The sequence below is a fragment of the Sturnus vulgaris genome, chromosome Z (assembly GCF_052056855.1).
Source record: "Sturnus vulgaris isolate bStuVul1 chromosome Z, bStuVul1.hap1, whole genome shotgun sequence".
In the NCBI taxonomy this organism is placed as follows: Eukaryota; Metazoa; Chordata; class Aves; order Passeriformes; family Sturnidae; genus Sturnus; species Sturnus vulgaris.
Genome location: NC_142283.1, coordinates 63887244 through 63900279, shown reverse-complemented (window position 1 = coordinate 63900279; position 13036 = coordinate 63887244). Strand labels below are relative to the sequence as shown.

The 13036-nt window shown below is 37.5% G+C and overlaps 1 long non-coding RNA gene across 4 annotated transcripts in view; it reads left to right on the top strand.

The window, feature by feature from the left end:
• The window catches only part of LOC148219880 (uncharacterized), a 72455-nt gene that overhangs the window by 38446 nt on the left and 20973 nt on the right, over positions 1-13036 (top strand). Inside the window, exon 3 of one of the 4 annotated variants that reach the window (XR_015799348.1) lies at positions 4180-4407. The exons of the other annotated variants lie outside the window; for them this stretch is intronic. This is a non-coding gene — a long non-coding RNA (uncharacterized LOC148219880). The remainder of the gene's footprint in view (positions 1-4179; positions 4408-13036) is intronic. 4 annotated transcript variants of the gene reach the window in all.

The following is a 13036-nucleotide window of genomic DNA, read 5'->3' as shown; positions in this document are numbered from 1 at the left end:
CTCAGGCAAAGAGGCATTAAGTATCTCAGCCTTTTTCTTATTTTTTTACCACAATTTTTAACCCCTGCTTCCAGTAAAGAATGAGATTTTCCTTAGTCCCCCTTTTGCTGCTGATGTATTTGTATAAACATTTTAATCATCTTTTATAGTGGTAGCCAGATTAAGCTCTAGTTTAGCTCTTCTAATTTTCTCCCTGCACAACCTCACAGCATCCTTGCAGGTCTTCTGTTTTGCTTGTCCCTTCTTCCAAAGGGCATGAATACTCCTTTTTTGCCCAAGTCCCAGCCAAAACTCCCTGTTCAGTCAGGCTGGTTTTCATCCCTGCCAACTTGTTTTATGGCACCAGGGATGGCCTGCTCAAAGCAGCAGCCCAGATGCTCTGCTTCCATTGCTGTAATCAACCCCACAGGGCATTTGCCAACATCCGTGAGTCAGTAGAGATAAAACACTGCCTCCTTTTCTCAGTCAGCAATATCTAAAGCCAGCTGGATGGCCTTCCCTTAAGCAAATTGGCTCTATTCACCTTCTGCAGCAGTTTCTGGGACTTGTCATGTAGTACTCCATACAGCAGTTTTCTACTTCTGATGCTTTCCTACAAAAAGACCAATTAGTGAACAGGGCATAATACTTCTCATTTTCTGGTAGTTTATTATACATTTGGACATCATCAGCACACTTCACCTCCTCTTCTGGCGATACTTCAAAACTTTGCCTTCTGTCCAGTTCATGATCTCTCTCCAAGATTTCTGGGCAACTGAGGTTTCCTAGTTGAGCTTGTGTGATCTCTATCCTTTGAACACCCAGCCCAGCACTGGCAGTCAGGATGCCAAGAGGAGCTACCCTTGAGTACCAATCATTTCCAATTCAATTCAAATCCTTTCTCAAGCTGACAGCACCTCTTTTTCAGTTGGAGTATAATGGACTTCACATCTTGTGTATCCTCAAATCTCAAAACCTAGGGTTTAACCTTGGGTCTTCCCTGGTGCTTTCTGAGAGAGACTGCCAGCAGGGTTATTTTCGCTGGCCATGGTGTAGGACACATATCTTACATCTCGTCTTCACCAACTGACCCAAGGGTTACTGTATGATCTCCTGTTTGATTTGTTCAAAATCTTGTTGTTGCTCAGGGTGCCACTTGCAATTTGAAATTTCTTTTTTTTTTTTTTTTTTGGTCATTGGATAAAGTGGGCTTACAATCAGGCTGAAATTTAGAGTATGGTCTCTTAAAAACCCAGAATACTTGAGAGAGCTTGTGCTTCCTCTCCGCTGTTTGGTGGAGACATTGTTATTTTGTTGATTACAAATCCAATGGCATTTGTGATGTTCACCTTGATGTTGGATACTAACAATTTTATTCATAAAAATTGGATGTGAAGATTCCTTGAACTTACTTCACTTTGTAGCAAAATCATATCATCTTTCAGAAAGGCTTGGATTATTTTCTTCTCTTTTCTAAAAATTTCTGTTGCTGTATTTCCCCATATATATGATCAACATATTGCAGGTGTTCCAGAGTTTCCCCCTTTTCCAGTGCAGTCAGGATCAGTGCATGGCGGGTGGTGGGCTTGTGTTTCCACCCCTGGGGCAGTAGGTTCCAGGTGTACTGAATATTCCTCAGGTTTGATCAACTATCCTCCATGTGTACTCTTCAGCTTCTGGTGCTCCCTAGTCTCTTCACATGTGGTGCATCATGAGGAGTTGATAAGTCCTTGACTTAGGGTAAATGCTGCTCAGCAACAGCTAAAACACTGGTGTGTTACCAACACTATTCTAGTCCTAAATCCAAAACACATCATTGTACTGGTTATTAGGAGGAACATTAAATCTATCCTGACTGAAAGCAGGTCAATGATCATGTCAACTAAACTGTGTGTTTTCTTCCAAGCTAGTGACCTTGGTAGCTGTTCAAGTCCACATTGAGGGAAATACTTTTATGAGAAAGTGTTAGGGTAAAGGGGAAGGAAAAAATGTAAACAGCTTTACTTTACAGCCAATCCATAAAATAATAGAATTCCATTAGCACATCCAAAAGAGCAATCTGAAAAATACTACAGCAAAAATATCAGACAGAAGGTGTTCAGAGGCATCAGATGGATACCTCAGGATAATATATACTTTAATCTTTATAACGTCTCCAGAAAAGAATTCTAGCAGCTGATTGTTGATATGGTGCTAATATTTTTGAGACTGACAATCATATTAGTACCAATCCTTACTTCTATGAGGAACTTCATCTGAATAAATAGACGGAAGCATTTATTGAAATGGACATATATGCATCATCCTCTGTCTGCCCTCTATGTTTTAACCAAGTTTTCCAATTAGAATAGTACTTATTTTTATATCCTAACTCAGAAATATAAAGAAGCACAAAGATGTCATCAGAATGCCTCAGGCTTCCTCACAGAATTGAAAGAAACAGTCATCTCAGCAAAACTCTCTTTTTCTTCCTTCTATTGATTTTTTATTTTAAGAAGCAACAAAAAGCAAAGCAATTTCTCATTCAAAGTATGGTGCCCATGCCTCAGTTTTCAGATGATATTTTAAGCTGTGCTGCTGTTTGCTGTGTTTTAGTACATGTCAGTGAATCTTCATAGCACTAACACAGAAATGGGAACTTCACATCAGGTCTGATACTTTACATCAAGTATACAGAAAAATGAACAACTATTTTGTGTCCAGATAAATTCAGATATAAGAAAATATAGTTTCTTATCTCGATGTCTCTGCAGCCTGGATTTCTCTCTAATGTGAACATAAGATGACATGATTAGTCAGGCTTTAATAGAGAAAAAAATTTTGGTTCACACACAGAAAACACAGAGGGGGCAGTGATGATTAGAAAATTGCAGCAGGATAGAAGAGGACTTTTTATTGTTACAAGCTGTCTGCATATGTCACCAGAATCCTCAAGAATTTATAAACATTCAAAAATTTAAATTGAAAGTATTGTTTTTTAATTTCTCCCTTTTTTCTCCTTTCTTCCTTTCTTGCTTTCTTTCTCTCTTTCCCACTTTATCTCTCTCTCTCTCTCTCTGTATCTCCCTTTTTCTCTCCCTTTCACTTTTAAAGATATTCAGGGTTTACCTTAACCAATAAAAGCATAATGAAGAAAAGCAATGTGAAAAAAGGGAGTGAGACTAACCTTATTCTTAAAATTTTACCTGTATTTTAAAATCTGGAAAAATTGTAGCACATGTTTATTCAGCATTTGCTGCACAAGCTTTCTATAAATATTACATTTAATATGTCTTGAAATATTCTCTCATGTACATATTAAAAGAATGTAGTGTTTTCAAAATTAAAATTATTAATTTGGATATAAAAAGTTAAGAGAAAAATTATGATAATAAAATTACTCACTACAATTTATTTGGTAACATAATTTGGAAGAAGGCTATTCTAATGAATATATGGTCATTCAGCTGACATCTACATCAGCACAAGCTGTGACAAAAATGGACTACCTTCATACCACAGAACAATATGGATAATGCAATAACAGGAATTTTAACTGCTCAGTAAGTTAATGAAGCATGATAATGAGACTTTATGAAAGAAACAGTCGTCACTTGAATAAAGAATTGCAAAAACCAGGAAAAATTAAGAAAATGACAGATTATGGCAGCAGAACAGGACAGACATCACATGCTGTGGGGCAAAAAAAATAAATGGATAAAATGCCAAACTAGATTTGTGGATGTCTTGTGTATATATCCTACTCTTCAGAATGTGAGAGCATGTGTATAAACACTGAGTCCTGATAGAAAATTGCAACTTGTCAGCAACTGCTGACAGCTCTATACAAGAACATAAAAAGCAGCAGTACTTTGTTCCTGTTAGTGAGATTATGGAGGATTAGACTAAGAACACTTCTTGTTGGAAAAATATTGCATAATTCTTTTTCTTTTACATGTGGGACATTTTAACTACAGGCCTTTTTAAGAACTTGCTAAGCTAAATTCACCCTCACAACTTTAGAAATATAATACAAACACTGAAAAAAATAATTTTGCTTCAAGGCAAGCTTGCTTTGTTGACTCTAGGTGAATGTCTGTGAGGCATTCATTGAATTCAACAGAGTTGCATAAATCACAAATGACAAAAGGTAGTGAATCTAAGTCTTGGGAATATCCATTAATTTTAAAATATAATTTTATTTTGATGTTTCAATTTTAGGTGGTGGGATGGATGAGCTTGTTTTGAAAATGTGACTTTGTGTCCCAGGGAATACTTCAAGAACCAGGCATGGGTGCCCAAGAACAGCAATCGCTGTCAGGTACCTGTTCTCACTGAGCAGAGACCAGGTCCACTGCATAGAGCAAGTGGGCAGAAGAGCCCTGACCTGAACCTCTCCTTGGTTTTCTTTTCCTGGCAGCAGATAACGTCCATTGGCTTTACACCATGGTATGCTATCCTTTACCCTACAATGAGCCCTGGTTTTCCTCCAGGACTGCAGATAAGATTGTTAATTAAGGCACACAGCTATCACATACTACTTAACTTCTGTGTGCACTTGAAAGAAATCCCACTATCCAACCCAAAACCTTCGCATAAATACACCTGCAGTTGTTACCTTTGTATAGACTTGAAACAAAAGGTATGAGGTCAATGTTGCACAAAAATCATATTGAATGTGAGCAAGTTGCTACCCCAAACACTTTTCACTTGAGAGCCAGGACCAGTCCCACTTGAGCAACTAAAAGTGCTCACTGCATCTTAGGCAGGGCAGCGGGCCACAACAGTGTTAACTCCCAGTTAGTGGGGCAATATTGACTCCTCAGGTCCTTTAAATTCTTTGTCTTTTGTCTGAGTTCGCAGGTAAACATAAATTAGAACTTTGCTAGAAAACAACAGACTGAATAACATAATCAAAATATCTAAATAAAAACATCACTATTGTAACATCTTTAAATATTTCATGGCCTGCACCTCTCTGAATGGCTAAATTTTATCATGAATAACAGTTTGGACTGTGTTTTCAGAAGAGAAAATTAGTTTTCCTGTGCTACCACTGGCAAGAGACTAAATTCTTTTTGGAAGTAAGGAGCACAAGACAAAAGGGGAATACAAATGTAAACTGGTTAAAATGTAACCCTCCTTTCTTCCCAGTGATACATAACACCCTAATTTCTTTCTACAGCTTCACACAGGCAAAATCTGACCTAGAAATCTTTTGATCAGAAATGTGATTAAACTTGTTTAAGAAAAAATTGTCTTTAACGTGTCTTTTCTTTGCCTGATCCAAACTGCTGAGAGTTCTCTTCTGCCAGGAGCAAGAAGTCCCCTGATCTACTTAAGGAGTCACTCCAATGGCCCTCAACCACAATCTTAACCTCTGTGGACACAGATTCTCATGCAAGAATGACTACACTTATCTCAGCTGCCACCCAAAACTGCAGATAAAAGGAAATCCTTAACCACTGTATGATTTAACTGTAAAGATCTTATGTGCCTTATGGCTCTGCTAAGAAGTGTTTCAACCTTGATGATTTGAGACAGTTCAGCAACTGATCCAGGATTCACAAGCTAATTTATCTTGCTTCCAAATTTCACCTGGCAACTGTGTGCTTTGCATGTGCAAGAGTGCTACACAAAAGATGGTCCCATTTCTCTTTTATTCTGGATATCTAGATGGCTACAACTCTCACCTATGACAGACAGGATTCCATTAATTTTTAACCCTCTTAAGGAGACTTACCTATCTGTTAGGCAGTAAGGTACTCATTCTGGAATGAGTACTTTACTTTTCTTCCTGGAATTGTTGCCAAATTTGTACTACAAAAACTTACACAAGAGGTAGAAAAAGTTGAAATGTGTGACACTGAAAGCTTCATACCATAAAAAAGCTGTTACCTAGAATCTTTTTCAATGAAAACTGGTTCATGCTAAACTGGCAGTAGGACAGAAACTAGAAGTCACCATTATTGACCGTAACAGTTTGAAACAGAAGCATGATTCCTTTGCCATTGCTAAATATTTTTGACAGAGAATTAGTTGTCATACTTCAGGAACATGCTTGTGGTTGTGAATACTGAACAAATGGAACAGGTCCCTTACATGCCAGTTGAGTTGTGAAAGTGTCAGTTTTAGCTCTCTGAGACTCACCCCTCTTTTCAGACTTGCTCCCATAGGTGAATATTGTCTTTCTTCTTGGAAGCTGGGCTTTGCAGACAGCATTCCTGAGCATCTAAGGTTATATTAGTACCTTTCAGATACATGCACCCATGTTATCCTTAGCTCTGCCAGCTCTGCACTCCTGAGGAGTATTTTCCAGAGGCACCACAAGGGCTGTGTTAACGCAGGATCAGTTACCTTTGGCACAGCCTCACGCAGATCCTGTGATACAATTTATAGACCCCAGGCAGCAAGGCTGTGCCACTTAGCAGGTCAGGAAACTGCTGCACTGTGTTTCATTGCACCCAGGTAGACATGTCCTAACTTGCTTATTACGTTTCATAATAAGTCAAAGAACCCACTTGTACTTTGTGAATTCCATTAAGTGCTTGGCAGGAAGATGCTGTTGACATGCAGCAGCAGATGAAACTCAGATGTCTGGAAGGATTAAGACCCTTCCTTGAGTACCCATCACACCTCATTCCTTACAGGGGCAGTGAAGGGGACATACTTTCACATGTAGTGCAACAATTCTTCTTTTTTACATGGACGCTGTAACTATGGTATTTAATGAGAACTGAAATTCTAAATTTGCCAAGTTTTTATCCGTTCTTGTTTGCACACTTAAATGTCCACATCTAGTAAGGGGGCATTGGCCTCTGGGGCAGGGAGTGATCATGTCAGATGGTAATTATGTTAGCTGTCTCCTGTAGCTGGCTGACACATGAAACAAGATTTCCCTTTATCAGTTCCTACTTTGTCCTGGTAGGTCCAGTCCTTAGATACAGCCCAAGCTAATGAATGACTTTTCAAAGCTTAGCTAGGATACCAAGAGTTAGGGGAAGGGCTGAAAAGCAGAATAGAGTAAAAGCTCAAAGGTTTGATAACCCATAGAGTTTATCTGGAAGGAACTTCCACATTTATTTTTCTAATTATTATGTTGTTAGTGTGCTTACAGATGATAAGACAGTAAACACTGCCAAGAAATTTACACAATTCCAATGGAATTCAGATTGCAACTGGCACAGCAAATCATTCATAATAACACTGAACTTTTCGATGTTGTCTGTACTGATGTCATTTTCCACATACAAGGCAGTGGAAAAAGGTCAGAATATAATTATTTGAAGTAAGCTGACCATGTCACATTACATCTTCTACGTAGTAAGGTTTAATCAGCTCCTCTGTGCTGAGACTAATGTTTGTAAGGGCAAACAAGAATATATATGTGCAGAATATATCTCAGCTGTGCAACCACTTGTTGTGGGAGGAAGGCAGCACAAATTTCAGCAGTTCACTTTAATAGCTGTTGTCACAATTACATATTAAATTTGGAAAATTTGCCTTTGAAAGCATCCTGAGAACTACTCTATGAACTAATTCTGAAGCAATTATACAAGACAATTAATAATTTTTCTTTATATGCCTTATTTTATGGGCTTTGCTTTTTGCTTTATTAATTAAAGGCATTTCAAATTTCTCTACAGAAAAAAAAATTACATTTTAAACAATGATGAAAGTTCACACAACTATTTTCAGAAAACGGGTACCAAACATTTACATCAGAAAATATGTTAATTAGCCCCTATATACCTCCATATTTATAAATCATTTCTGTATTATTGCAAATTCAGAATCCTAAAATATATTCAGCTTTAACTCAGAATATTTTGATCTTTACTATGATTTTAATACTTCTGCAAATCAATAATATTTTCCAAGTTGAGTGCAAGACTATGCTGCATGGGTTTGCAGTTTTTTAAGTGTCCTACACTATGTAGATTGCCGTTTCAGCAGATTGCCCCTCTCTACTATTACTGCACTCTCATAGTTCATAAATATTTGCAGTAAAGTCGACCCTTTAACAAGCAGTACTATAACAGACTGAAGAACAACTTGTGCAGCAAGAATACTTTGAAATGAATTTTATATCATCCATAATTTCATTAAACCTGAACAAAATGTCATAATAGCATGGGAATAGTACGGAAACAGCTCGGTAGTTTTGGCTCTGAGCTCATAAAATGCAGTCTAGTAAAAAGAACTCTCCTGACATGTTCTGACATGATGTTAATACAATTACAAGCATCACAATATATAGAGATAGGAATGTGGCAAGTTGAAAAAATTTCAAGTTTTTTTCCCCCTGGAGGAATCAGACCGGTTTTTCTCTTCCTGGCTTTGCTAAAATTGTCTTTGGAAATTGCAGTAAGACAAAACCTTCCTTGATTTATCCACAAAGGAAATAAGCATCCAGAAAAACCTTCCCAGCCAAAAGAGCAAGTCATTCTACTACTCGCTTCAAGCATGTCCAACTGCGGATCTTGGAGATGCTTAAGAATTACAAAGTAGAGAATAAACGCATTTAGTGCATTCTCCTGCCCTGTCCACAAACACTTCCTCTGTGTTGTGGCAAGCCTTTCTTATTTTTACAACTGCCTTGTATGGCTGTGTGAAGCTAAAGTGCAGCCCTGGCACAGATCTGCCACTTCCTATTATGGTCATTTTCTTCTCCGACAAAGGAAGATCTGTGGCACACGTCCCTGTGGCATCCCTGGGATGCTCAGATATCCCACTGGCAGAAAGCAGCTGCATCACTACTGAGCATTCTGTCTGATGAGTCTGCTCAGTTTTCTGCATGAATAAAATCAAACATGGCAGATTAAAGTCCCTTAGTTGCTATTTCTTTCATATTGGAGGCTAAATATTGCAGTGCTGACAAATACTTGTTTCTTTCCTGAAAAAGACCAGATTTAAGGGCCAAGCTGTCTTCATTCTCAGCTATGCAAGGCTTTCTGTCAGCAATGAAGTTAAGGTATGACATAATGAAAATTACGAGGATAAGTCTCTACTTCAGTGTGATAAGAAGACTTGCCTGATGCTCTCACGTAGTAGTGCTTTTACAGATATTTTGCTGTGTTCCTCAACGTTTTGGTTGTATTTGAACCACGTTGCTGCTGCATAGAAACTAAGAGAGTTTTTTATGAACATACTGCAGTGACAAGCAGGGACAATGATAATTTGTACTGGCAAATGCTGTTTGAAGCATCACCCCATTACCATATAATTATATACCTGTCTGCAGACATCCCTCTCCCCATCTTTCACATAGGTCTTTTTCCTCTTCCTCCTGACACTATCTTCTCCAAAACCACAGTTCTGTTGTAAATATCCTTCAGTCAGGACCCTTGTGAATCCCAGGCCACAGGTCAATAAACTGGTTTACAGCAATACTCTATGAGCAATGCTCAATGAAAATTTAAATTTAATTCGGTTTCTCTCCTGGACAAAAAGCTTCATGAATTATCAAGCTGAGGAGGTAGGTATTCAAACTGTTAAACTTATTCAATAAAATTTGGTTAATAAATTTAGTCAAAATATTTAAAATATTTTTATGCTTTCTTTATGCATTCAAAACAAGCAAAACAAAGTTTTATAGCAAAACAATTCCCCAAAATTCACTAAATTTAAGTTTTTCAATTGACGACAATAACTGGATCAAAACAGTCCTTATTTGCACTTTTCTATTAATTATAAATGCAAGTCTAGTGAGCAGTAATCTATCTCTATAGGAAATATTTGTACTCAGTATACAACACAAGGCCAAATACAGTATATCCCTAGCTTAAGGTCTAGTTTCACTTCTTTAATTTTTCAATGCTTTTCAGGGTAGACTTCTAAAATTCTTTGAAGGAGATTTTTATTTACTCATGGCTTTGTGATCTACCTGCCTTCCTTAGAAAGGTTCAACAAAATGATTTTGGAATTACCATCTTAAAATTTACAAAGCTTTTAACCGTTTTCTTTTAAAATTGAATGATCATAAAACCTTTGAAAGATAATATACAGTTCACAGAATACCTTTCTGTAGATTTAGAATTTACCAGCTTTGTGGTTATGCAATGGAATGAATCTTCATGACTTGCAAATGCCAGGAGTTTTCCACTTCTGATGCACAGTCACACTTCCCAGAAATCAGACACAATAATAAATAGTGTATTTTCATCTCTCTGTCAATGCATTCCACAAGGGAAGTGGAGCTTAATATTCTTATTTTAAAGAGAAAGAAACTGGAAAAACTCCTTAGGGCAACAGAGTTGCCCAGATCACCATCCTGGAGTGTGGACCCCAAGGAAGCAGTCCATATCTGAACCCTTCGTGGCACAGTTGTTCCCCAGAACTCTGGATTCCTTACTATGTTCCTCCCACTCTGGGGGATCTCAGTAGTGTGTTATGTTCACATGATGCTCAGGGCTTTGCAAGACCTTTCCTGGGTTTACCTGCATGACAGTAATACACTTGGGTTCATAGAGTGCTGCACCCCTGCAGCCTTAGTTTATTTTCAGACCACACCAAAAGGGTATGTGTAAGTTAATAGTTTTCAAAAAACAGGTTTTGGTTATTGCTTCTTTTTAAATAAACCATGTTCAGGATGCCTTCAAAGAATATTTATTAGATCTAAAGGCAAAGTACCTCATCAATTCAATCCAGACATGTCTCAGGCAAGCTATCACACCCAGATTGGAGTTCCCAGCAAGAGAGATCTGTTCTACCCATCTCTGTGCTCAGTGCATACACACATCACCTGATGTAGACTTCACTGCACAGCACTATAAATCAAAGAAGACAGTGGGTGTTCTAGGACAGGAAGGGTTGTTTTCAGTGAACACCTCTTCCTGACTGAAGGGAGGTGAGCAATCAGAACTTTGTCTAGAAGAACAATTTTGCTCATTCAAATAAATGTTCCCTCCAGGCTATTGTAACTTCTGCCAGGAACTGATTCATCCATTGACAGGCTTTTGAATCTGGGTAATGAAACTGCAATGAAAAGAGAGAAGCTTCAGTGTTTTTAAAAAAAATAAAGGGCTTCTTTCCAGGTTTTTTCCTTCTTCCATTCTCTTTTTGCAAAAGTGCATTATGCCACGGAGCAGTTATCAAACTTCTTAATAGCATTAGACAAATGTCTAAAATTAAATACATCCCTGAGAAAGGCATAGTGTTGCAGGTAAAAACTAAAAAAAAAAAAAAAAGGATATCCTGCTCCAATATTTGGTAGTACTGAAAACAATTTTGAAAACTTCAATAATTTATTTAGGTCCAACTGTGCACATGTAAAATTAAAATATATAATTCTTACGGAAATTTTTTCTGGATTCAGACCATTGTTGACTACTATGAAGAAAACATGCATGCAAAGGTATGCTTTGTTTAAAATGAGTACAGATTAACAAATAAATAAAGGTATCCCTTTCACATCTAGAAGAGAACCAAAGGATAAATGTTTTCAAAATCTTTTTTTCTGTGTAAAAAGATGTTGTGTTAACCCTGATGGAAAAAGCTTGTTATCCTCAATGCCAAGGAAAGAGAAACAACATAATAAAACCTGTAAGGAGAATACAATATGTAGGCATTTCATCATCACGAGGGCAATGATTCATTTGAAACACAAACTCATTTTTGACTCATGGAAACCAAATATGCTTTGCTTTTAATGCTGTAAACTACATTACTCAAAACAACAATCATATTTTACATTTTGATGGATCTTATCATGACCTTTCTATCATTTCTAATAGCTATTATGGTGGGATTCTCTCTCATTATAATGACATTTTAAATCACACTAAGCATCCAAGCACTTCAAAATGATCATTGAAAATTGGTCATTATTATATTTGCATTACTTGTAACGGAAGTCAAACTTGAAGAACTAACTTTTTAAAGCTTTCAGTCAGTTATTCTGTCTAAAGAGATTCAGTTAAGAGCACATTCACATAAGGATGTGTCCAGGCACACTCAGCACACAAACATTCCAAAGGATGTTTTAATTCCACCAGTCAAGTATGTGGAAGTAACTGCTCTGTATATATCTCATTTTCACAGCCCAATGGGAATACCACAATCTGTCCTGGGCAAGTCTCAGCTGGTACACAAGCAAATATCAAGTATCAGTGTGAAGACAAGCTGCCAGTTATAGCCTTTCATAAACACCTTTTAGACCTCTGTCACATTTCAAAAGCAGCAATGGCTGAGTGGCATGGAGCTGGTGGAACAATCTGCTGTCCTCTCCATAGATTTTGTCAGTTCTCCATGCAATGCTTCAATGGCACCGGCCAAGTTTAGGAGATTTGAGAAACACAGCAAAGAAACTGCAGGCAGTGTCATAAAGCTTGCAAAGCAGGAAAGTTACTTAGGTCATCTATGCATTGGGCAGCTGTAATGACTCACAAATCTTCATTGCTTTGTTTACCAGGAAAGTGGATACCTTGGGGTGCTTAAGCCTGGCACACACCGCTTTTGGAAGTAATGAGCCACTGCACAACCCAAGAAGGCTGCTTTTGAAAAAAAAAAAGCCTTATGTATACAAACATGCAATTTCAGTGTCCCAGGGTCTAGGACACTCTGATACTTAAAAAAAAGAGAGACACACAAATCTTTCATTCATTCTCCAAGCTCTAGGAAAGCAAATTGCAACAGAAGTTTCTCTGTAAAGTGACTAATAGGAAGAGAGTCTGGCATTACATAGGCATAAGCGTATAGGATTTATTAATTGTTATTAAGAAGTGTCATCACTGACCCACAATATTTAGGTCACCCAGACAGTCCTAGCACTCTCAGAATATTGATGCTACCTTTCTTTCATTCATATTTTATATCTAGAGTTAGGCTCTAAGCACCTGAACATCTGATATTAAAATTTTATCGTCCATAACTTAAGTTGTTCAGAATAATTTCTTCCTCAGGGGACATTTCTTGAACAATATTTACTCTTTTTCTACAGTTTCTGAATTTACAGAAATGTTTATTTACCTCTTGACCGAGCAAGTTATAACCCTGGATTTGAATTCTCAAAAGGTAAATTATTTGGTGGAACCTTCCTGTTCTCCTACTTTATTCCACCAGAAAAATAATTTTAGCA